At 43.8% G+C, this 26,978-nt stretch overlaps 1 protein-coding gene across 3 annotated transcripts in view; it reads right to left on the reverse strand.

Moving 5' to 3' along the window:
* Positions 1-26,978, reverse strand: part of LOC136883054 (uncharacterized) — a 76,214-nt gene that overhangs the window by 46,843 nt on the left and 2,393 nt on the right. Inside the window, exon 1 of one of the 3 annotated variants that reach the window (XM_067155198.2) lies at positions 11,956-12,066. The exons of 1 other annotated variant lie outside the window; for it this stretch is intronic. The gene's annotated coding sequence lies outside the window, so the exon portion shown is untranslated. Of the gene's footprint in view, positions 1-11,932; positions 12,067-26,978 lie in introns of those variants that run through there. One more of the 3 variants, XM_068229584.1, reaches the window with a different exon arrangement.

The following is a 26,978-nucleotide window of genomic DNA, read 5'->3' on the forward strand; positions in this document are numbered from 1 at the left end:
GTATTTGTGTCTTTCTGGAAGGTTTCCTATTATCTTTATTCCTGGTCTTCTAGGTTTCCTCGTAGAGTTGTCCAATAGGTATAATATAGTGCCTAATTACCTCCTCTCCATGAACCAGGAGTTTGTGCAAAGTTACAGGCATGTAATACGATTTGTATTTTTGTAAGTACAATTGTATATTTTCCTTTGCGTACATGCCAAATCTCACTTTATCAATGGCATACCCACGCGAAAGAGTTTCTACGATGGCACGTAGATGGTTTATTAAGTTTATATCTACTCCAGTAATATCTTCAGAAGTGGAAGCCTCTCTGAAGAATCTTCTAGCCGTTTCCATCATTGGTATTGCCAGCACTTTGCTTCGGATATCAACCAATAGACGCGTTTCCTCCCTGAACTTCTGTAGTGAAGTCATCTACAGTATTTATTTATTGCGTGTGCATTTTAGGCTTTAAATCAGTGCGTAAATGTATTGTGTTGAGTGAGAGTTGTGCGATAAGCCTACGTCTGTGATTTATTTCTTTGACATAAATACTGTGATCTTTTTAAGTCATCTGCAGTATTTATTTATTGCGTCTGTTTTCTAGCTTTTATTGTCTGGATAAATTTATTAAATGCAATTAAATACATCACCCGCCCCTCGAGCCCATACAATTATTTGTCTACTTACCCGGTAATGTCAACAATTGCTCTGTTAGAATATTCCCTTCACTTCTGTGATTTTGGTTATGTACTCTTCGCAAAATTTAACCGAGATACATTTAAGAATTTTTTTGGAATTTTCTTTCTTTGCTAGTTGCTTTACGTTGCACTGACACAGATAGGTCTTATGGCGACGATTGGACAGGGAAGGCCTAGGTATTGGAAGGAAGCGGCCGTGGCCTTAATTAAGGTACAGCCCCAGCATTTGCCTGGTGTGAAAATGGGAAACCACGGAAAACCATCTTCAGGGCTGCCGACAGTGGGGTTCGAACCCACTATCTCCCGATTACTGGATACTGGCCGCACTTAAGCGACTGCAGCTATCGAGCTCGGTTTTGGAATCATTAGAGCTGCCGGTGAACAAAATTATCATTCAACAATGCCAACATTAAGTTATATAAAATGCTTTGTGCTTTTATTTTTACAAGGTGCTTTATGCTGCACCGACACAGATAGGGCTTATGGCGACGATGCGCTAGGAAAGGGCTAGGAGTGTGAAGGCATCGGCCGTGGCCTTAATTAAGGTACAGCCCCAACATTTGCTTGGTGTGAAAATGGGAAACCACGGAATACATTTTCAACGCTACCGCCAGTGGGATTCGAACGCACTATCTCCCGAATGCAAGCTCACAGCTTCGTGACTCTATCCGCGCGGTCAATTCGCTCGGTAAAATGCTTTCTGTGTAGTCTGCTAAAACCACCTAATTTTGAAAACTGTAAAGCACGAGTTTCTTAAGAAAAACCATATATAGGCCTAACATTGGAAGATTTCAAAAACACAAAGTCTGCTTCCACACCAGTCTATTCTACACCGTGGTTAACACTAATCAGAGAGAAAAATGGAAGCGATCCGACACTTCGAAAAATGAAGGTATCGTCAAAGAAAGACAAGGGCCACGAAGGGCGTGAAAATGAAAGACTTCCGAGCCCTCGAGTGTTCTTACAGCGTTGGGGTCGGAAAATAACAAGAGTTGACCAAAGGAGGTCGGATAGGATATACAGTATGTGTAGCGGGAGGTACACCTCAATGCCGCGCATTTAAAACTAGCGCCTAAATGAACTCCTCTATTGGTGAAACAGTGAAACTGAAACTACACCAACTTGGATCTTTAATCAGAAGACGTCACCACCTAAATATTGAGTAATTTTGTTATTGTGCAGTTTCCTATCCTGAGCGAATTTCTACTTGTTTTGTTTGATATTCATTAAGTAGTTTGGACATTCTCCCACAGATGACACCACTAAAAACTATGATCATGTACCCTGGTGCGAAGAGAAAGAAGTTATAATTTAAAGAAGTTTTGTATTTCTAGGGTTTTGTAACTGAATGATGTTCATTTATTTTTGGGTTAGTAATATTTCCTTTTCATTTCTGCCAGTTTTGAATCTAGCAAATCCGTAATTTCTGTAATTAATTTTCCACCTATCACCGGCTTCTTCTTCGATTCTGAGTGTAACTTTGAAATTAACCAATAAACTTGAGAGAGTGTGGCTAGTTTAATCTTGAATGGTCTCGAATCTTCCCTGAGGGTTTATAAACTGCGGATTTTCACGTTTCTTGGCCCATTAATCGTCATCTTACTGATTATGTGTGTCAAAGCAGAAGGCGGGCGGCCTCTTTCATCGGTCAAGTGAACAGCTACAAGGTAATGGGCACATAACATCTTTCTTTCTTGATAAATCCGCAGTTTAACCCGAGGCAAAGGTCCGAATCGCTAACTATGTAACCTACTTTTAAAAAAATCTAACTGTCTGCTGGCTAATGTAAAACCTTCATAAAATCTTCAAATGTAAAACGGGGATACAGAGTGATGTACCCTCTCGAGCTCACCTTCATCTTGGTTTGAGGTGACTACGTTTCATAACTGTAATGTAATTTCTATACGAGTCACCTAAGTAGTTTGGGAATAGCCCCTTTTTCATCGGCCTAGAGCCCTTTAGGTTTTTAGTGTTTATTATCTTGGAGTGCAGGGTACGCCTCCATTCACTTTGTGTTCGGGCCAGTTATTTAACCTGTTCCTTTTCTATGAAGGCCCCCGTAGTTTGGGCTTTAAGTACCCCTGTATTAATAAGTTTTCATATCGCAAGTTGTGCCTTGAGAGGCCAGGGCTGTAAGTCACGTTGCCTTGAGTAGGCAGTAAGAAACTGAGAGCCTGTTAGCTCTTTTCAAAGTTTTGTAACTGTAAAGTGTGCCTCTGGGAGGCTAGATATTGTGATTTAGGGAGCAAGTGCTCTTAAATTTCTGCCCCTCATTAAATAACACCTCTTCCTTTTGTAAAATTGTAAAACTAGGGGCTTAAAGCCCAAAGTGTTTTCCCTATCTTGTTTAATGATTGCTACTTGTACCTGTAATATTGTCATAAAAAATTGTTAAGTTTGAAGTTCTGAAAATATAACCTTCAGTTTAAGTTTTAAATTCAATTCTTGACATTGTAGTTAGACCCATTCATCCCAGCACCTTCTTTAACCTCTTTCTGCTCCACGGGTATCCCCGTAACAGATGAAAGTGAGGAGCCTGGTACAAGTAAGTGGAAGCGATGCCAGAACTCAGCTAAGAGCTCCGTGCTCGCCAACCCACGCTACCAAGTTAAGAGCTCCTGGGACACCTTTTGGGAGTGTCCGAGGACATGTTCGGCTCGCCGGGTGCAGGTATTTTGATTTGACACCCGTAGGTGAACTACACGTCGTGATGAGAATGAAATGATGATGAAGACGACACATACACCCACTCCGCGTGCCAGCAAAATTAACCAATGATGGTTAAAATTCCCGACCCTGCCTGGAGCCGAACCCGGGACCCCTGCGACCAAAGGTCTGCACCCTAAGTATTTACCAATGGAACCGGACAGTTCTGTAAGAAATATAGGTCTACATCTTCCTGACACAAGACTATGTGATCTCAGCCCCTTGCGAACTTCTTCTTCTGTTTACCCTCCAGGGTCGGTTTTTCCCTCGGACTCAGCGAGGGATCCCACCTCTACTACCTCAAGGACAGTGTACTGGAGCTTCAGACTCTGCGTCGGGGATACAACTGGGGAGGAAGACCAGTACCTCGCCCAGGCGTCCTCACCTGCTATGCTGAACAGGGGCCTTGGTGGGTGATGGCAAGATTGGAAGGGATAAACAAGGAAGAGGGAGGGAAGCGGCCGTGGCATAAAGTTAGGTACCATCCCGACATTTACCTGGAGGAGAAGTGGGAAACCAAGGAAAACCACTTCCAGGATGGCTTAGGTGGGAATCGAACCCACCTCTCTAGTCAGTTGACCTACCGAGGCTGAGTGGACCCGGTTCCATCCCTCGTACCACTTTTCAAATTTCGTGGCAGAGCCGGGAATCGAACCCGGGCCTCCGTGGGTGGCAGCTAATAACACTAACCACTACACCGCAGAGGCGGCTCCTTGCGTACTCCAGCAGTTCAGGACTGCTTTAGCTGAATACACTTAGTGGTATTTGTGAAACGGTGAAGACGATTTTGCTATTTTTGCTATTTGCTTTACGTCGCACCGACAAAGATACGTCTTACGGCGACGATGGGACAGGAAAGGCCTAGGAATGGGAAGGAAGCGGCCGTGGCCTTAATTAAGGTTCAGCTACAGCATTTGCCTGGTATGAAAATGGGAAACAACGGAAACCATCTTCAGGACACTCATTGGTTGGGTTCGAACCCAGTTGTCTCTGAATGCTGAGTTTGGCTCCATAGCCGTAGCTCGGTATTATTATTATTATTATTATTATTATTATTATTATTATTATTATTATTATCTCTTAATATGCTTACCCTCCAGGGTTGGTTTTTCCCTCGGACTCAGCGAGGGATCACACCTCTACCGCCTCAAGGGCAGTGTCCTGGAGCGTGAGACATTGGGTCGGGGATACAACTGGGGGGTATGACCAGTATCTCGCCCAGGCGGATTCACCTGCTATGCTGAACAGGGGCCTTGTTGGGGGATGGGAAGATTGGAAGGGAAGACAAGGAAGAGGGCAGGAAGCGGCCGTGGCCGGCATTTGCCTGGAGGATAAGTGGGAAACCACGGAAAACCACTTCGAGGATGGCTGAGGTGGGAATCGAACCCACCTCTTCTCAGTTGATCTCCCGAGGCTGAGTGGACCACGTTCGTGCCCTCGTACCGCTTTTCAAATTTCGAACTCGAAACTTCCAGTTTCCAACGTGAATGCACTAGCGACTACGCCACGGAGAGTAGTCGGAAACGTTTGCGCAAAAAGACTACAAAAGTTTGAGGATATATTTTAAAGGGTACATTTTGAACAGCATAAGGCCCATTGCCAAAAGCGCTCGAATAGGGCTAAAGTATTTTTTCATGAAGGGCAAATCCTCAAAATTTGAACACTTTTCTAGAAAATCACTTGGCGACCTCCCCTTGTTAGTCCGATGGTATTTGAAGGTGCTCAAATGCATGATACTCGTGTCGGTAGATTTACTGGCACGGTAAATAACTCTTACGGGACAAAATTCCGGCACCTCTGCATTTCTTAAAACCGTAAAATGAGTTAGTCAATAACATTGTTATTAACATCTCCGCCAGTCGACAAGGGCAACTTGAGAAGGGTGGAAATAGGACTGACTGATTGATTACTGATGTAGCAACCAATAAACAATCCACCTTCGAAGTCTCTAAGCTCCCTTGGTCCACCCATTCTGCAGGTGTCTTGTGGTTCTAAATACTGGACACTTGGTGTTTCCTATATCAGCAGCGGCAGTCGTAGTAATTATTCTATGCTTCAGTGTTCGCGTATACAGGAATGACCGGATACTTTTAATCAGGTAGTGTACATACATCAGTGCAAACACCACAAACACCAGGCGAGCTGGCCGTGCGGGTTAGGGGCGCGCAGCTGTGAGCTTGCATCTGGGAGATAGTGGGTTCGAATCCTACTGTCTGCAGCCCTGAAGACGGTTTTCACACCAAGCAAATGCTGGTGCTGTACCTTAATTACGGCCATGGCCGCTTCCTTCCCACTCCTAGGTCTTTCCATCGTCGGTGTGACGTTAAACAACCCCGTGTGGGTGGGGGTGGTAGAATAACACCCACGATATCTCTGCCTGTCGTAATAGGCGACTAAAAGGGCCCCAAGGGCTCTTAACTTAGGAGCGTGGGTTGCGGACCACGAGGTCTTTAGTTGAGTCCTGGCATTGCTTACATTTACTTGTGCCAGCTCTTCACTTTCATCTATCCTATCCGACCTCCCTTTGTCAACTCTTGCCATTTTCTGACCCCGACAGTGTTACGTATGAAGGCCTAGCGAGATTTTCATTTTCACGCCCTTCGTGGCCCTTGTCTTCCTTTGGCCGATACCTTCATTTTTCGAAGTGTCGGATCCCTTAATTTTCTCTCTCTGGTTAGTGTTATATAGAGGATGGTTGCCTAGTTGTACTTCCTCTTAAAACAATAATCACCACCACCACAACCACTGAAGTAAAACAAATTGTAAAGAAAACCACCCACAGTTGCACAAGTTATCAGACTTCACACGCACTACGTACTGTCCGGCGTAGTGGACATGAAAAATTTCTTCACACAAAGAATATGATATCCGCTGAGGAAAGCGAAGAGCCATTAAGGCAAGGAAATGAGACACGAAACATCATACCGTTAGGTTTAGAAGAAAACAAAATCTGAACAAGTGAGTTTGGCAGGAAATGAGACAAGAAGAGTTAACGGAAGCAGTGTCTGACTCAGCTGGGGATCCGTTATCACCACACTGATCTGCCAAGGTTAGAATCCATATAGAGCTGGGATGTGGGCGACGGACGAATAGGGAATAATACGGTATTTAAGAGAGGCTTAGTTTCTTCATACTGGTTTGTAGACTGGACGCTAAAAGACTTCATTCAGAGACTTAGTGAAACGTCTCTATACTTGTGTATACAGAATGTAGCAATATAGTATGGTTAAACTTTCACGACACGTTCCTCACAAGTAGAAGACGAAAATATGTTATACGGACATAGGTACGGAAATCCTTAATTTCCTTGTTAGAATTAATTTTCTTCAACTCTTCATGTTCTGATTTATCTTCTTTTTTTCTTTTTTTTTTTGCTTGTTGTTTTACGTCGCACCGACACAGATAGGTCTTACGGCGATGATGGGACAGGAGGCCGTGGCCTTAATTAAGGTACAGCCCCAGCATTTGCCTGGTGTGAAAATGGGAAACCACGGAAAACCATCTTCAGGGCTGCCGTCAGTGGGGTTCGAACCTACTATCTCCCGAATACTGGATACTGGCCGCACTTAAGCGACTGCAGCTATCGAGCTCGGTATCTTCATTTCTATCTTCAATCTCTTTCACTAATGGTACTTCACATTCTAACAGTGCATAATTTTCATCCTGCCCCATCCATTCTCTAACATCACCACCAGAAGCATCTTCGCAGCCAGGAATTTTTTTCAATGAGTCCACTATTTCACAATTTTCTGCCTCTTCCCTGCTTTCTTAAAACTCGTTACCAGAATGGTCTAGCAACTTTCTCCAGGAACGAACAAAGCTTATATACCCGATTTCATTCCAAGATTCAGATATCCACCCCTACTACGTCCAACATGTCTATTTCCTTTACTTTATCATGTCACACTCTTTCTCTACGGCTAAGATCAGAGAAGAAAGAAGTTTATGTCTATATCACTTCTTCCAAAATGCCCAGTCCGTTGGTTGACATACCGAAGTCACGTTAGAACGGAGAAACATGGTTCTTATATCTTGATGAGTGAAAATCATTTAGCGATTACAAAGGAGGAAAAATTAGTGCTCATCAAATTGTCGAGTTAGCGGAATTCTGCTGTATTTTAGTGACTTCATATTCAACATGAGGAATAAAATATTTTAGTGCAGAATTTGTATTCCCTACGTACATTACTGTACGTTACTGTAACCGTCTCGCGGTGCCGCAAAATTCATGCAAGACAGCCATAAATAGCTATATGTTTTTCTCTTCATTTCTATTTCTTTTTTCTCTCATGCGTATATGCGAGGGTTGCCCAAATGAAATTGAGACTTTAGTACGAGGGGCCGATGGCCCATATGTTAGGCCCTTTAAACAACAAGCATCATCATCATCATCATCATCATCATCATCATCATCATTTTAGTAAGCGTCATTATTCTAAGAAAGAAAACATTGCGCATGCGTCGATTGATGTCAGGAAGAAATCTGGTGAAAATCCACGGCCTGTTTCCAGTCATTCGACCGGGTCAGGAATGGAATGAATGGAGCCCCATCTAGCGGCGAGGATAGGAATTGTGCCGGCTACCGAAGCCTGTCGCACTCCTCTGGGTAAATGATTAATGACTGACAGATGAAATTAAATGATACTGGAGAGTGTCGCTGGAATAAAAGATGACGGGGAAAACCGGAGTACCCGGAGAAAAACCTGTCCCGCCTCCACTTTGTCCAGCACAAATCTCACTTGGAGCGACCGAGATTTGAACCGCGGAACCCAGTGGTGAGACGCTGGCGCGCTGCCGCTGAAGCCACGGAGGCTTGGAAAGAAATTTGGTATTGTCGGAAAGTGTGAGTGTGTTGTTTGTACGTGCGGAAATTAGGCCAGATCAGCCCCTCATCGGTTATTCAATCAATGATGGCAGATGGTATTGGCGGTACTGGAATCTGCCCCTCATCGGTTATTCAATCTATGATGGCAGATGGTATTGGCGGTGCCGGATGAAAAATGTGTGTGGGAATGGGTGTGTACCTGAACACTGTATAGTTCTTGCAATTTCCTAATTAACGACCGGCACGCTTTTGAAGCCTAGCCGGCCGGCTGTGTTGATATTCCTTGTTCACGGAGTGCTAGGATTTCCTCAACTAGAGACACAGGGTTATTACCTCTCCGTTTTAACTACTTAGCCTCTGAGAGTGAGCAGTGAGACTGGACAGAACTGCGTGCAGCTGTGCAACACTGGAGACCTGACGAGCAAGTCGGCTTCAGGACCGGCACGCTTATGAAGTACTCCACGTGGACTGTCACTGACAATGCAAGCGTTCTATTGGTCAAAAGCCGTCCGCTGTTGGCACAACAGAAGCGAGTGTAGACAGTGGGTGGTACTGCTTAACGTTTGAGTCACCGCAACTATAGGGTGTTCAGAAGGTGTTGGAAATTAAAATCATGGACGAGTAAGGTCCTCCCAAAACCATGTTAGGCACAGTGGGCAGCCTGCTGAGAAACAGAAAAAAGAAAACAATCAAGGGATGTCGGTTCACAAGCAATGATGAGTCCGAAACGCCGCTGAAGAATGGTTCCACCGTCATCCATATACGTCGTTCGCCCGAGGTATCCGTCATCAAGCGGACCGTAGGGAACCAACAAGGCGACTATATTTAGCCATATATGTCACCCATAGATCACTCTTTACTTCCTGTATGTCCACGTATTCCGGACAATAAACCAATAGAGAAGTTTCATTTAGGTGAGCCTTATACAGAATGGACAAAATAAAACAGGTCCGGAAAATATTTATAAGACTAATGAGGAATTGACTCTTGTTAATGAACAGGAGAACTGCCCATCGCAGGAAATACTGAAAACCGTGATTTCGATGCACCAATCGGTTGCTGTCACGTATCTGCGCGTGCGCATCTCCTGCATCCGTCGCTGGGTTATTACGTGTGAGCGAGTGAGTGAGATGGGTTTTTTTTTACAAGCTGCTTTACGTCGCACGGATACAGATATGTCTTATGGCGACGATGGAATACGAAAGGCCTAGGGGTGGGGAATGGGGAAGAAGCGGTGGTGGCCTCAATTAAGGTACAGCCCAAACATTTTCCTGGTGTGTAAATGGCAAACCACGGAAAACCAACTTCAGGGCTGCCGACAGTGCGGTTCAAATCCACTAACTCCCGAATGCAAGCTCACAGCTGCGCACCCCTAACTGCTCAGCGAGAGTAAGAGGAGCAAGCGTGTTTTTTGACCACTTGAATACAACACATCGTTTCCCGACTAGGTCAGAGATTTTTACCTGGATCTGAGGGCTGTTTCGAGGTCCACTCAGCCTACATGATTGCAATAGAGGAGCCATCTGACGGTGAGATGGAGGACCCAATCTAGGAAGCCAAGTGAAGCCGAGAGGATTCGTCGTGCTCACCGCACGACACCTCGTAATCTGCAGGCCTTCGGGCTGAGCAGTGGTCGCTTGGTGGGCCATGGACCTTCGGGACTGTGCGCCCTGGAGTTTGGTTTGGTGAATGCAATACAAAATGGTGCTCACGGTAAAACAGAGCATGTTCATTGTCGAGTGTTATGGGAAGCACGATTCGTGGGAAACCAATGCAGAACTGTTTGCGCAAGAGTTTAAGACTGGAAAGGTTTTGGCAAAACCTCCAGCAAAGTCTGCAATGCAAAACTTAGAGGTACATTTGGAGTGAAATGGGCTCTGTAGCTAATAAAAAGAGTTTGAACACCAGAAAACATTCCTCCAGCGAAGGAAAGCCTGGAATGAAATCTCACCGCCGTTTATCTGTGTAAGTGGGAATTTAGAGACCGTCGTGTCGAAACATTACCAAAAAGGACCTGTATCTGTATCCTTACAAATTTACTGTCGTGCATGCGCTACAGCGTCCAGACGAACCTTCACGTGTTGAGTTCTGCCGGTGGTTTGAGTGAAGTGGAGCCAGAACTTTTATATCCTCAGTTCTTCATTTCTTCAGATGAGGCCCATTTCCAGCATCTTCTGTGATGTTCATTAACAAGGGCCAATCCCGCGTCAGTTCTACTGTAAATATTTTCCGGGTTCGATTTACTACTTTTCATCATTTGTTTCACTCTCTTTCGTTGGCAGTACTGCGGAAATGAATGCTGAAGCGGCATTCTTCTCGGTCCTCGTAATGGTAGCGATCAACAAAACTCGCGGGCACAGCAGTGTTTTCACTGAGTTTCATATTTACCATCGGAGTTCGCTTTGTCTGGTAGTGGAAGGACGAGAAATGGAAATACTTCTTACACCAAGCAAGTACCATCGAGGTGGAAAGAGAACTAGGTTTGACCAAGCTAGGTTGCATACAAAAGATGAAAGCGCGGAGGCTAATACAGTAGAACTCGTTTATAACGACATCGAAGGGACCTGAAAAATTGTGTCGTTATAAACGAGTGTCGCAATAACGAGTGTCGTAATAACGGAGTTTCGTAATATCAGTTTAGTGAGGTGGAAAATTAAAAATACAGTGACATAAACTTAATTAGCCATCCATGTCACTACGTTCAGGTTTTCGTAGCCGCCTAATTTTCGAACCATTCTCTTCAAATGCAGCAATCAATTTTATCCTTGCTCTTCCAAATCGTTTGGATTGTGGAATTAACAAGGCCAAACTCACGACACACGTCAACTTTTAAAAAATCCATTCTCAATTTGGAGAATCACTTTAACTTTTTTCACAACGTTAAAGCTGTTATTTTAGTAATCATATTGCGTTACAATGCGTGCACTTAGAGGAAACTTCCAGTCAAAACTGACCGCACGCAGGTACCGTTGATATCGCAAGAGTTCGGACGGGTTACAATGGGGTGGAGAATCTGCCTGCATTCGCGAGGTCCATGATAAAAGGGGACAGGAAATAATTTGCCAGGTTGTCAGTTTTGAACAAAAATTTCTTAAAATACTTCGGTTCTTAGAACATCTTCACCGAGCTCGATAGCTGCAGTCGCTTAAGTGCGCCCAGTATCCAGTATTCGGATGACAGTGGGTTCGAACCCCACTGTCGGCAGCCCTGAAGATGGTTTTCCGTGGTTTCCCATTTTCACACCAGGCAAATGCTGGGGCTGCACCTTAATTAAGGCCACGGCTGCTTCCTTCCTGCCTTTCCTGTCCCATCGTCGCCATAAGACCTATTTGTGTCGGTGTGACGTAAAGCAACTTGCAAAATAAACAAAGAACATCTTAATTCAAACAAAGGTTGAAAATGACGTTATATGCGAGAAAGATGCTGAAAAACAGATTTTTTAGTGAGGAATATGTCCGTACCACAGAAAACATGACGTTATAGACGAGTTGTCACTGAAACCGATGTCGTTATAACACAGATCAACTGTACATGTAAATGGAAACAGCGTCAGGGGCCCCATGGTAAGGTTACCAGACATTTTTTTACACAATTTCCGATACCAGATACAACACAACTAAAACTTTGTTTTGTACTGAGCTGTACGGTGTGTTAGTTTGTCATGTGGTTTCATTGTTTCATACACATTAAGAAAATTAAAATATTCATTCTACTACTTACCTATTAAAAAATATTCTACTTACATATCACAAATGTATGTCAGAAGGTTTTTGCTTCGCTTCATCCATTGAGAAGAAACAAAGATGTCTTACCAACGGACATGCGACAAAGACTAGTCCAGACTTCAATATTCTTCCCATCCTCAACTACTGTGACGTAATCCTTATTGACGCAACTAAGGAACAAACGATGAAACTGCAGCGAACTTTGAACTATTGCTTCAGATTCATTTTTAACTTGAGATATGGTGTGCATATAATAATAATACGCTTATTGCAGCCAATGGCCATAGATAAACTCGCGTACATTAAAAAGATATGATGTCCATATAGCTTCTTAGTATAGAGACTTCACTGGTTTAAACCAAACAAACCGAGCTCGATAGCTGCAGTCGCTTAAGTGCGGCCAGTATCCAGTATTCGGGAGATAGTAGGTTCGAACCCCACTGGCGGCAGCCCTGAAGATGGTTTTCCATGGTTTCCCATTTCCACACCAGGCAAATGCTGGGGCTGTACCTTAATGAAGGCCACGGCCGCTTCCTTCTCAGTCCTAGCCCTTTCCTGTCCCATCGTCACCATAATACATATCTGTGTCGGTACGACGTAAAGCCAATAGCAAAATAAATAAATAAATAAATAAATAAATAAATAAATAAATAAATAAATAAATAAATAAATAAATAAATAAATAAATAAATAAACCGGACAAAAGACGTATCACATACTTGTATTAATACAGTAACTCCTTTAGCCTATAACAAGTCGCCTCAGTACATTTCACTTGTCCTGCAACACTCACGCTGGCTCTACCCTTGCAATTCCTCTTCACCAAGTTTATTGAATCATCTATAATCGGGTAGCATAACGGTTAGCAGTATTAGCTGCCGTCCTCCGGAGTCCGGGTTCAATTTCCGGTAATGCCAGAAATTTAAGAATGACAGTAGGGCTGGTATGTGGTTAAAATAACAGGGTCCATTCAGCCTCGGAAAGTCAACTGAGTAGAGGGGGTGGGGGTCAATTCCCACCTCAGCCATCCTCGAAGTGGTTTTCCGTGATTTCTCACTTCTACACGCAAATGTCGGGATGGTACCTAACTTAAGGCCACGGCCTCTTCCTTCCATCTTCCTTGTCTATCCCTTCCGATCTTCCCATTCCCCCACACTTCCACTGTTCAGCATGGCAGGTGAGGCCACCTGGGCGAGGTACTTGTCCTATTCCAAAGTTGTATCCACCCGACCTAAAGTTTCACGCTCCAGGACACTGCCCTTGAGGCGATAGAGGTGAGATCCCTCACCGAGTCCGAAGGAAAAAAACAACCCTGCAGTGTAAACGGATTAAGGAAGAGAAAAAAGATAAGTTGTTGACAATCAATCAATCAATCAATCAATCAATCAATCAATCAATCAATCAATCAATCAATCAATCAATCAATCAATCAATCAATCAATCAATCAATCAATCAATCATCTCCGTATAACAATTATTTTACTGTAACCGGTTCCAGACTGTGGAATTCCTTACCAGTCAATGTCAGTGGTTCATTGACTTATCTCAAGAGATTGTGTCGAGATTACTTGTTGAAAGCTACCGACTGACGTGTGTACTCTCTTGTAGGCTGTATGTAGACCTAGTTGATAATTGTGTAATATGTGCATTTACAGTGTGTGTGTGTGCGCGCGCGCGCGCGCGTTTGAGCAATATAATTTCATATTGGTTAAGGTACACTATATTATTTTAATTCTTCTTCTTCTTCTTATTCTTAATCTGTTTACCCTCTAGGGTTGGTTTTCCCCTGGGACTTAGCGCGGGATCCCACCTCTACCGCCTCAAGGGCAGTGTCCTGGAGCTTCAGACTCTGGGTCGGGGATACAACTGTGGGGAGGATGACCAGTCCCTCGCCCAGGCGGCCTCACCTGCTATGCTGAACAGGGGCCTTGTGGAGGGATGGGAAGATTGGAAGGGATAGGCAAGGAAGAGGGAAGGAAGCGGCCGTGGCCTTAAGTTAGGTACCATCCCGGCATTTGCCTGAAGGAGAAGTGGGAAACCACGGAAAACCACTTCCAGGATGGCTGAGGTGGGAATCGAACACACCTGTACTCATTTAACCTCCCGAGGCAGAGTGGACCCCGTTCCAGCCCTCGTACCACTTTTTAAAATTTCGTGGCAGAGCCAGGAATCGAACCCGAACCCCCCGGGGGTGGAGGATAATTATTTTAATTATTTTGTACATGTGAGAGTTTTGCTAAATTATAAATTATATATCTGCAGAAGAATGTTGGAAATGTGTTTAAGTGTAAGAGAGGACTTCGCCACTTGGAAGAAGCCAAAGTCCGCCTCAGAAGTGTAGTGTTTAGTGTGATTAGCTGCCCCCACCGGCTCTGCTACGAAATTTGAAAACTGGTACGACGGCTGCAACGGCGTCCACTTAGCCTCGGGAGATCAACTGAGTAGAGGGGGAGATCGATTCCCGCCTCAGCCATCCTCGAAGTGTTTCCCACTTCTCCTCCAGGCAAATACTAGGATGGCATCTAACATAAGGTCACGGCCGCTTCATTCCCTCTTCCTTGTCTATCCGTTCTGATCTTCCCATCCCCCACAAGGCCCCTGTTTATCATAGCAGGTGACGCCACCTGGGAGAGGTACTTGTCCTTCTTTCTAGTTGTATCTGACCCAAAGTCCCACGCTCCAGGACACTGCCTTTGAGGTGGTAGAAATGGGACCCTCGCTGAGTCCGAGAGAAAAACCAACCCTGGAGGGTAAACAGATTATGAAAGAAAGAAATAACGAAGGATAGAAAAAAGAAAGAAACCAAGTACAGTAAATAAATCTATATGTGCGTATAAAAATGAATGTTTTTTTTTTTTTTTTTTTTTGTGTATGTATGTCTCGAATGGACTCAAAAACTACTGCACAGATTTCGCTGAAAATTTCACAATTTGTTCTTATTACCCCTGGGAGGGTTTAGGACGTGGCTTGAACGAAATCTGATGGTAGTTAGGCATAGGAAGTAGAAGGGTGAAAAAAAGAAAATAGGGGAAGGTAAGTAGGCCTAAACCGCATGAGAAGTCTGATCAGCGGGTTGCCTAACCAACAGTATGTGAAGATTATGACGTGTTTCCTAATGCTATCTTCTTCTTTTTCTTCTTCTATAAACAGAATATACAAATGAAAAGTCCAAGTTCAATTCCCATGGCATAGAGGTGGGAAGGAGTGAAGAAAGAAAATGTCGAACATGACAGGGATTACGGGTGAATGTGTGTGTATGTTTCAGCATAGCTCTCAACCGAACTAGATACACATATAACTTAATATCTGGAAAAATTACTATAGGGGCAAGAAATCCCTAGCACCCCTAAAGGAAGGGGTGAAACGTAAAAATTCGAAAAATGACCGATATTAATGGGGTAGCTGAGATGAACAGTGAGACTCTGGATGCGGTTTGAGCCAAAGTTCATTCCCAATCGGGATGGGAGTTAGAAGGGGTGAAAGGACTGTCCAAAATGACCGAGATCATGGAATACGTGTGTATATTCCAGCATAGTTCTCAACCAAACATGATACTCATATGACTTACTGTTTGGGAAAGAAAACTTTAGGGTAAGACACCCCTTCGGGCGGGGGTTGAAAGGAGGTGAAATATCAAAATAATAGAAAACGACCAATATTAAAAATGAAAACGATGCATGTTAATATATATAGTTTTTCTTTTGCATTTAATTAAAAGGTTTAGAAAAATCTAACGCGGTTGAATTAGTAAACGCGGACGAAGCCGCGGGCTATCTGCTAGTAAATAAATACATTTCCTTTACTTCATGCTACCATTGGACGAAGCCGCGGGCACCTGGTAGTAAATAAATCCATTTCCTTTACTTCATGCTACACTTGGACGAAGCCGCGGGCACCCGCTAGTAAATAAATCCATTTCCTTTACTTCATGCTACCATTGGACGAAGCCGCGGGCACCTGCTAGTAAATAAATCCATTTCCTTTACTTCATGCTACACTTGGACGAAGCCGCGGGCACCTGGTAGTAAATAAATCCATTTCCTTTACTTCATGCTACACTTGGACGAAGCCGCGGGCACCTGCTAGTAAATAAATCCATTTCCTTTACTTCATGCTACACTTGGACGAAGCCGCGGGCACCTGCTAGTAAATAAATCTATTTCCTTTACTTCATGCTACCATTGGACGAAGCCGCGGGCACCTGCTAGTAAATAAATCCATTTCCTTTATTTCATGCTACACTTGGACGAAGCCGCGGGCACCTGCTAGTAAATAAATCCATTTCCTTTACTTCATGCTACCATTGGACGAAGCCGCGGGCACCTGCTAGTAAATAAATCCATTTCCTTTACTTCATGTTACCATTGGACGAAGCCCGCCTAGTGGCCATGAGCGTTAAAGCGTCAAGTCTATATGCTCTGGCACCGTGGTCAGTCGGTTCGGGTCCCGTTGGTCGAAAAGAATTTCACCATCAGAATGTTAGCCGGCAGGGTAGGCGAGGTTGTGGTATACAATTTCTAATCAATTTCTAAGCATGGATTCAGTTCCAGACCTCTCTGCAATGTTCCTATGGAGTCAGGGCATACGACGCTGTTGATAGTGATTCGTCCTTCGGATGAGCACGCATTCGACAGGAGTAGGCTATGTGCCGGTCGTGGGTTTCACCCTCTCCCTTCCTACTATCATTTATCACGTCATTCATTTCATCTCATTAACTCTTCTGATGAGATTGACGTTAAGAAAGGCATCTGGTCGTAAAATCTCGCTTCGAAGATACATCTCACTTCATACCCGATACCGTGGAGAAACGGAACAAGGGTTGGACATTTCTAATAAGATACAGGATGACCCAGAAGTTCGTTAACGTTTGAAAAGGCAATATTTCATGGAATATTGGAGGTAGGGAGGTAATAATTGACACACATGATAGGCATGACATGGGGTTTTATTAACACCAAAAAAAAGTGCACAAAATGACCAACAGATGGCGCTGGACAGCAACACGTCAGGTACAAATGGCCAGTTTTTATTGACACCAACAACGGGTGCACAGACAGGCCAACAGATGGCGATGGACAGCAAATCGTCAGTGATCCCGCATGAAACCCGTGTACGTTATGAAATGAGCTATCGTGAGAGCGCGTCAGATGCACCTGCAATCGCGGCATGTCATGCTTGGCCTCCCCGGTCCCCCGATCTCAATCCATGTGATTATTGGTTGTGGGGTTACCTGAAGTCGCAAGTCTAGCGCGATCGTCTGACCTCGTTAGGGATGCTGTAAGACAACATCCTACGGCAATTTCTCATCATACCTAAATATATGCTGTACACAACATTGTCCCTCAACTACAGGTATTGTTGATGAATGACGGCCGACATGTTATAAAGAACATCGTCTTTTCTAAACCTTGATTGTTACGCTAATCATTGCTTGTGTATCGTATGAAGCGCCATCCGTTGTTCATTTTGTGTACTTTACTTTGGTGTCAATAAAACTCCATGTCATGCCAATCGACATTCACTTGCATCCAAAAAGCACATTCCACATGAATGCAAGGTGTACACCAGAGGGCACACAGAAGAGAAACCATACATACTACACATGTATGTTTAAACATGACGAGTTAAAAAGTCAGAATTTTCTTGTTCACCTAAAACTATATACCGGGTGGTCGGAAATAACGTGAACCGAATTTATGAGCGTTAGAAGGTTGGTCACACTGATAAATAATTTGAAAAATCGATATTTCGCGCCGTTTATATTTATCAGTTGTTGAAGTTAGCCAATCAGATCACTTCGCGCGCGAATTCAAATGGGCTTTGTTAGGCTGTGTTGCTAAATATGTACGTAGCGGAAGACCGGCATGAGAACACCAGTCGAAGAACCGAACATCGCCGGGAGAGGGGTTAGAATACAGACTAGTGATGGGATAATCGAATACAAAATAATTGCTTATTCGATTGTTGTTGTTGTTGTTGTTGTTGTTGTTTGAGTCATCAGTCCATAGACGTGTGATGCACCTCTCCATGCCACCCTATCCTGTGCTAACCGTTTCATTTCTACGTAACTATTGCATTCTACATCTGATCTAATCTGCTTATGATATTCATACTTTGGTCTACTCCTACCGTTCTTACCACCTACACTTTCTTCAAAAATCAACTGAACAGGTCCTGGGTGTCTTAAGATGCGTCCTATCATTCTGTTTCTTCTTCTCGTCAAATTTAGCCAAATCGATCTCCTCTCGCCAATTCGATTCGGTATCTCTTCATTGGTGATTCAATCTATCCATCTCACCTTCAGCATTCTTCTGTAACATCACATTTCAAAAGCTTCTATTCTCTTTCTTTATGAGCTAGTTATCGTCCATGTTTCACTTCCATACAATGTCACGATCCAGATGAAAGTCTTCAGAAACGTCTAATTCCTGTATCAGTGCATGCAGTGAGCAAATTTCTTTTCTTAAGAAAGCTCTTCTTTGCTTGTGCTAGTCTGCATTTTATGTCCTCCTTATTTCTGCCATCGTTAGTTATTTTACTACCCAAGTAACAATATTCATCTACTTTCTTTAAGACTTCATTTCCTAATCTGATATTTCCTGCATCACCTGCCTTCGTTCGACTGCACTCCATTACTTTTATTTTGGACTTATTTATTTTCATCTTGTACTCCTTACCCAAGACTTCGTCCAAACCATTCAGCAACTTTTCGAGATCTTTTCAGTCTCAGATAAAATAACAATATCATCGGCAAATCTCAAGGTTTTGATTTCCTCTCCTTCGATTGTCATTCCCTTTCCAAATTCCTCTTTGATTTTCTTTATTGCCTGTTCTATGTAAAAATTGAAAAGGTGGGGGCGACAAACTGCAGTCATGTCTCACTCCTTTCTGGATTGCTGCTTCTTTTTCAAAGCCCTCGATTCTTATCACTGCAGATTGATTTTTATACGGATTGTAGATAATTCTTCGTTCTCGGTATCTGATCCCAGTCACCTTCAGAATCTTAAATAGCTTGGTCCAATCAACAGTATCGAATGCCTTTTCTAGATCTACGAATGTCATGTATGTGGGCTTATCCTTCTTAATTCGATCCTCTAAGATAAGACGTAAAGTTAGGATTGCTTCACGTGTTCCTACGTTTCTTCTGAAGCCAAATTGATCTTCTCCCAACTCAACTTCAACTTGTATTTCCATTCTTCTGTAAATAATACGTGTTAAAACTTTGCAGGCATGAGATACTAAACTAATGGTGCGTTAGTTTTCACACTTGTCAGCACAGGCTTTCTTGGGAATAGGTATAACAACATTCTGCCGAATATCGGATGACACTTCTCCTGTCTCATACATCTTACACACTAAATGGAATAACCTTGCCATGCTGGTCCTAAGGCAATCAATAATTCAGAGGGAATGTCGACAATTCCAGGTGCTTTGTCCCTATTTAGGTCTCTCACAGCTCTGTCAAACTCTGACCTCAAAATGGGATGTCTTATCCGCTTCCTTCTTTCTTCTGAAAAATCACTTCTGAAGATTTCTTTTCTCTTTCTTCTCGGAAGCCTCTGATGTCTGAAACTAATTGGCGAGATTGGTTCCTGTTTTGGATGTCTTCATGACTAAAGCCCATTCTCTCCATATCAGCATGTATCTCCATAAACCACGTGGGAACAATTTTTTTCCCTTCGAAATGTGTAACGAGTTTTCGAGTCAGCCTTTGTTGATTCATACGTAGGAGATGTCCATAAAATTGTATTCGTCTCTTCTTCATCGACTCTATAATTCCCTCAGTCTCTTTGTATACCTCTTTGTTAGATCTTATTCTTCTTTGTCCACCAACATATATAGGTCCCAGAATCTTCCTTTAGGATCTTCCTTTCTTTCTTCTCCAGTTGTTCCAGCGGTCCTCTGATTATTAAATCAAAGGTTTCACTGAAAATTCCCGGATGTCTGGGAACAAGTGATTGAAACTAGAGGCATTCCAAGGACAAGTTTCCTCGAGAACAAAATATGAAATTCGGGTACGTTTACCCTAAGTTCGCCAACCCACGCTCCCAAGTTGAGAGCCCTGGGTCCTTCTTTTAGTCACCGAGCAAGTGGCGGTGTGGTTTGGGTCACGCAGCTATCAGATTTCATTTGGCAGACAGTGAGTTCGAACCCCACTGTTGGCAGACGTGAAGATGATTTTCCGTGGTTTCATACGTTCCCACCAGGAAAATGCTTGGGCTGTATCTTAATTAGGGTCGCTTCCTTCCCATCCCTAGCCCTGTGTTGGTGCGAGGTAAAGCAGATGATAAAAACCCCTTGAATTCGTCTCTTAAAACAAGGGGATACCTTGTATAATTATGTACAGAAATGTCCGTACCAACAGAGGGATTCCCTTGGTCTGTCCTGCTTCTTTCTGATCTGCGGTGTCAGGTTTGCGAGCTCATTACTTTTCTTGCTATCCATGAGCTTTCCTTATCGTTAATGTGTGCTCTTGGTAATTTCATTCTTCGAGATCTCGTCGAAATTATCTGTTCTTCCACTTAACGTTGTCATGTTTTCTGAAAAGTCGTATTTAACGCTTAATCTTTTATAATGGTAGGTCATGAATGATGCAATTTTATTGTCCTGAAACCAGGTTTTATTATTATTATTATTATTATTATTATTATTATTATTATTATTATTATTATTATTATTATTATTATTATTATTATTATAGCTCGTCTGGTGGCCATGATCGTTAAGGCGTTGAAGTCTATATAGTCTGACACCGTGGTTAGGTTCGAGTCCCGTTGTTCGGAAAGAATTTCACCAACAGAATGTCGGCCAGCAGGGTAGGGGAGGTGGTGGTATACAATTTCTAACCAGTAGATTGCGTGCCAAAAGCCTGGATTCACTTCTAAAACCTCTCCGCAGTGCTCATACGGAGTGAGGACATATGACGCTGTTGATGGTGATTCGCCCGTCGGATGGGGACGTAATGCTTTGCGGAAACCCGTTGGTGTTATTCGACAGGAGTAGGTTCCGTGCCGGCACCGGGTTTCACTCTCCCCCTATTAAATCCATACTATACATAAATTATTATTATTATTATTATTATTATTATTATTATTACCTGCTATTGGTTTAACGTCGTAATAACACATCGATGGTTTTCAGTGACGATGGGATAGGAAAGGGCTAGGACTGGGAAAGAAGCGGCCTTAATTAAGGTACAGCCTCAGCATTTACCTGGTGTGAGAATGGGAAACCAAAGGAAAACCATCTTCAGATCTACCAACGGTGGGATTCGAACCCACCATCTCCCGAATGCAAGCCCACAGCTGCGTGACCCTAACCGCAAGACCATCTTGCTCGATCTACCTGATTTTTCTTCTCTACAATGTCACTGCTGTAGGGAGACTACTCCTTTAAATTTGCTTCTCTTTTGTACTGAAAATCCACAGCCTGTTTCCAGTCATTCGACCGGGTCATGAATAATAATAATAATAATAATAATAATAATAATAATAATAATAATAATAATAATAATAATAATAATAATAATAATAATAATAATAATGTCAAATGAAGAAAATTGCAGCATTCTGGCAGATTACTTCAAGAATTTACTTAATAGCTCTAACCCGCAAAGCGCCATTGAGACCAAGGAACCCTTACTCAGGTACCCAGATTCCAGACCACCCGACAGAGATGAAATCAAGCGCCACATTGCCCGTCTCAAAAATAACAAAGCGCCGTGGGAAGACTCAGTAGTAGCAGAACTATGGAAATATGCCCCAGAGGAATCACTTGATATCTTGCAAAAGCAAATAGAAGAAATTTGGAACAAGGAGACCCTACCCGAAGATTGGAAAATAGCTTTGGTCCATCCATTACACAGAAAAGGCAGCATGAAGAACATCAACAACTACAGAGGAATATCTTTGCTACCCGTAACTTACAAAATTCTATCACTTGCCATCCTGGAGCGTTTGGAAGCACAAGTCGAACATCAAATAGGTGAATACTGAGGAGGGTTCAGAAAAGGTCGCTCAACAGCTGAACAGATCCAAAATCTCAAAACGATCATCAGATATTGTACACTATGGTCCAAGCAGTATGTGTCTGTCTTTGTGGACTTTAAGAAAGCGTACGACTCCATTGACCGGGAAGTCCTGCTAAACATCTTAAATGAATTTGGAGTCGATTTGAAACTGATGGCATTAATTAGAGCCACCCTGACCGATACAAAATCCAAGGTGAAGTTCCACGGATGTGTCTCGCATTCCTTTGACATCAAAACAGGAGTCCGACAATGTGATGGGCTATCTCCGATACTCTTCAACTGTGTTCTTGAAAAGATCATCAGAACCTGGCGGGTGAGATTACAGGAAACCAACTACAGTCCATTGAGAATAGGAACCAAACCCAAGGGGATCGCAACAGACTGCTTAGCATTTGCCGATGATATTGCTGTTCTCTCAAACGACATAGAAACCGCTAGAGCTCAAGTTGAAATTTTAAAGGAAATTGCCGAACAAACTGGTTTGCAGATATCGTTTGAGAAAACAGAAGTAATGACTAACATCAAAGAGGCTCCACCAAAACTTCATACAAAATACGGCGACATCACCCGAGTAGACAAATTCAAATACCTGGGTGAGATCATCATGAAAAATGGACTGGACAAAGAAGCACTTCAGGAGCGAGTACGCAAACTGGAAATAGCCTACCAAACATCCCGCACAGTCTACAACAAAAAAATGCCTTTCCCAAAACACCAAGATACGTCACTATGAAACAGTTCTGAAGCCAGTAGTTTTATATGCAGCCGAAACCCTGTCTCTAAATGCCAACAAAAGACTCCTTGAAGAACTGGAGAAAAGAGAACGCAAAATTGTGAGAGGAATCTTGGGATCAAAGTACAGAAATGGAATCCACCAAAAGAGATCCAACAAGGAAGTCTACAGCAAAATAGAGAAAATTATCGACACAATCAGAAAAAGACGGGCACGATTTTACGGTCATCTGAAAAGAATGGACGGAAGAAAGTTAACTAAAGAAATCTTTCACTTTTTTATTCAAACCCCAAGACCACAATTCCCTGGTTTAGAAATACCAAAGAAGACCTGCAAATGCTACATATCTCAGATGAAGACGCCCTTAACAGAGATCTCTTCCGCAAGAAAATATTGACGAACGGGCTAAACCGAGACGAGCAACCGAAGAGAAGACACGGTGCCCCTTGGACAGAGGAGCGTAAGCAGGCCCACTCACAAAGAATGAGGGAAATTTGGGTTGTAAAGAAGGCCAAGTTCAGTATCAAATGCAACAAGAATTAACGTGGTCCTTGATGGCCTCAGCGAATTATATAATAATAATAATAATAATAATAATAATAATAATAATAATAATAATAATAATAATAATAATAATCGTATGGCCTCAGCTACCGTGCGCAGACATTTCAATTTGACACCATCTGGCTGTCTGCTCGTCAATTCTGACGTTCCGTTTTACTCTAGGCCCACTAGATGGCAGACCGAGTAAACCGAAACTCTCTTGGGCGTCTATGACTGAGATTTAATGAATGGAATGAATGAAGCCCCCATCTAGCGTTGAGGATAGGAACTGTGCCAGCTGCCGAAGCCTGTCGCACTCCTCTGGGGCAAAGATTAATGAATGACAAATGAAATGAAATGGTTGTGGATAGTGTTGCTGGAATGAAAGGTGATAGGGAAAACCGGAGTACCCGGAGAAAAACCTGTTCTGCCTCCGCTTTGTCCAGCACAATTCTTACATGGAGTCGCCGGGATTTGAACCAAGGAACCCAGTGGTGAGAGGACGGCGCGCGGCCGCCTGAGCCACGGAGGCTCTCTTTTGTTCTGCATCCCTGAAATCAGGTCCGGTAATCCCAATTTCATCCGAAATCAAGAAATATTTTAACGTGAGGTGACGTCATAGCAGTGCAGATAGACCTATTGATGAGAGTGGTGGTGGTTATTGTTTTAAGAGGAATTACCTACTACTAGACAACCATCTTCTTAAAAAAAATAATCCTTTCAGCCTTCTATAGACCACGTTTGACAATCTTTGCAACCATCCTCTATTAACTAAAAAAACAATGGAAGTCCGCCTCTGTGGTGTAGTGGTTCGTGTGATCAGGTGCTCCCCCCAGGAGGCTGGGGTTCGATTCCCTGTCCTGCCATGAAATTTGAAAAGTGGTACGAGGGCTGGAAGGGGGTTCACTCAGCCTCGGGAGGTCAACTGAGTAGAGGGGGGTTCGATTCCCACCTCATCCATTCTTGAAGTGGTTTTCCGTGGCATCCCACTTCTCCTCCTGGCAAATGCCGGGATGGTACCTAAGTTAAGGCCATGGCCGTTTCATTCCCTCTTCCTTGTCTGTCCCTTCACATCTTCCCATCCCCCTACACAGCCCGTGTTCAGCATAGCATTTGCGGCCGCTCGGGCGAAGTCCTGGTCCTCCTCATCACTTGTATCCCTCCGAGTCAAAGTCTCACGCTCCAGGACACTGCCCTTGAGGCGGTAGAGGTCCGAGTAAAAAATCCATGGAGGGTAAAAGGATTAAAAAAAGAAAGAAAGAAAGAAAGAAAGAATAATGGAAGGTATGGGCCAAAGAAAGACAAGGGCCACGAAGGACGTGAAACTGAAAGACTCCCTAGAATTCGCAAACCTAGTATCGCCGGGGTTGGAGAAAAACAAGAGTTGACCAAGTGAGGTCGGATAGGATAGATGAAAGTGAGGATTTTTCTGCTTTCACCCCATGGAATGTCCGACTCGTTGGCTGAATGGTCAGCGTACTTGCCTTCAGTTCAGAGGGTCCCGGGTTCGATTCCCGGCCGGGTCGGAGATTTTAACCTTCATCGGTTAATTCTAATGGGTCGGGGGCTGGGTGTTCGTGCTTTCCCCCAACATGTCTGCAAATCACACACCACACATAACACTATCCTCAACCGCAATAACACGCAGTTACCTACACATGCCAGATGGCGCCCACCCTCATCGGAGGGTCTGCCTCACCAGGGCTGGACTAGGCTAGAAATAGCCACACGAAATATCATTATTACCCCAGGGAATGTTCGGCTCCTTAGCTGAATGGTCCTAGTAGTGGCCATTCCTCCGACAGGGCATTGCGAAGGTCTTGGAGGGTCCTGCATGGAGGCTGACGGGATGCAATTCGCCTCCCCAATGCATCTCAGGCATGTTCTATAGGATTCAGATCCGCAGACCTCGCTGGCCAGTTCATGCGATGAATATCTTCCCCAGACAGAAATACATCCACGAGAGCAGCGCGGTACGGTCGGGCATTATCGTCCATTAAGAGGAAGTCTGGACCAACCGCACCTCAGAAGAGTCGAACATGCTGTCTCAGTACCTCATCCCTGTATCTTCGAGCGTTAACAGTGTTCTTCGGACCACCCATAAAGGTCCGTGCGGCCATTCAACATGATACCGCTCCACACCATGACGCCACCACCACTATACTGATCCCGTTCCAAGATGTTCCTGTGGTTGTATCGGCTATCCGGTTCTCTCCAGACTAATGTGCGACGGGAATCGTTCTGCAAACTGAAGCGGGCTGCATCTGTGAAGAGCACATGCCTCCATTCATTCATGGTCCAGTTTCGATGTTGACGGCTCCACAGTAGACGGGCCCGTCTCTGTGCTGGAGTGAGCGGCACGCACACTGCTGAACGTCGGGCAAACAGCCCTGCTGTTCTGAGCCTCCGGTACACAGTTTTCCGGGAAACGGCAACCCCTGAGACGGCTGCAAGCTCCGCCGGCAATGTCTTGCAGGTGCACTCCGATTTCGTCGAACGGTTAAGGCCAGATATCGGACTTGCTGTGGGGTGGTTACCCTTAGTCGTCCTGGTACTGGCCTACGACTAACATCTGCGTCGGGAAATCGTCTCCAAAACCTGGAAATGACACACTGTGGCACATTCAAGGATACGGCGGCTTCGGTCTGTGTCTGGCCTGCTTCCAGGCGGCCGAGTATTCTACCCTGCAAAATGGGGTCCAAATGGCGTCGTTGTGCCATTATGTTGTCACGTTCACCACGAGGCTACACTCCGCACACTATGAAAGGGCAAACGCGACTGAGGGAATATCGGCGCAGGCAATGGCTGTGTTTACCTTGCGGTTACGCCGCTAGTCAAAGCAGGGAACACTCCTTTCCTGTCCAAAGCGAACTCGTAAGGTTGGTAGGTGCATATGTCGTGCAATTTGCGGTCTATTTCCTGTTGCCCTGCTTACTCGTAACTTATGCTTAACTTCTGGACACTAGTGTAGTTTCAAAATTGAGCAAAAATATTATTTTCATTGGAATACCCTCTGTGGGTGGGGGTAGTAGAATACATCCACGGTATCTCCTGCCTGTCGGGAAAGGAGACAAAAGAAGAAAAGCTTATTTTATCTCAGTTTAATAGGTTAGTCATGAAAAGAAAACTGTCTTTCTTTTTGTGATATTTGAAGCCATCTCTTTTCAGCCATAAGACCTATTTATGTCGGTACGATGTAGAGTAACTCGTACAAAATTAAAAGAGAAATATATAAACTCTCTGAAAAAGAAAATTATATCGGGTGAAACTTGATCTTCTGGCTCGGTGAAGGTACAGGACATATACAGTACTCCGTCTTATGGCTTATTGTGAGTCCATTTGTCTCCAAAGCTTTTCTCCGACGTTCTAAGGTTGCCTCGACCTCTTCACGTGATTCACCGACTAGGACGATGTCGTTGCGTATAGAAGAGTCCATGTTAGTTGTGTCATCAGTTGTTCTGTGAGATAGTTAATGACAGTATTGAATAAGATTGGGCCCAAAGCTAAACCTTGAACACCAACTTCAACAGGGTAACTCCTAGAGATACCAGACCCAGACTTCGCCTTTGTAGTGGGATGGACATACATGCCCTAGATCAGCCTCACCTTCTCCTCTGGGATATTTTGGTGCCGCAGTGCAGTCCAAACGATTTCCCTATGAACGCGGTTAAACGCTTTCCTTAAATCTATTTAAATTAATAAAATAACATGCGTATTATTTAATGGAGTAAATGT

Source organism: Anabrus simplex, chromosome 11, assembly GCF_040414725.1.
Source record: "Anabrus simplex isolate iqAnaSimp1 chromosome 11, ASM4041472v1, whole genome shotgun sequence".
Lineage (NCBI taxonomy): Eukaryota > Metazoa > Arthropoda > Insecta > Orthoptera > Tettigoniidae > Anabrus > Anabrus simplex.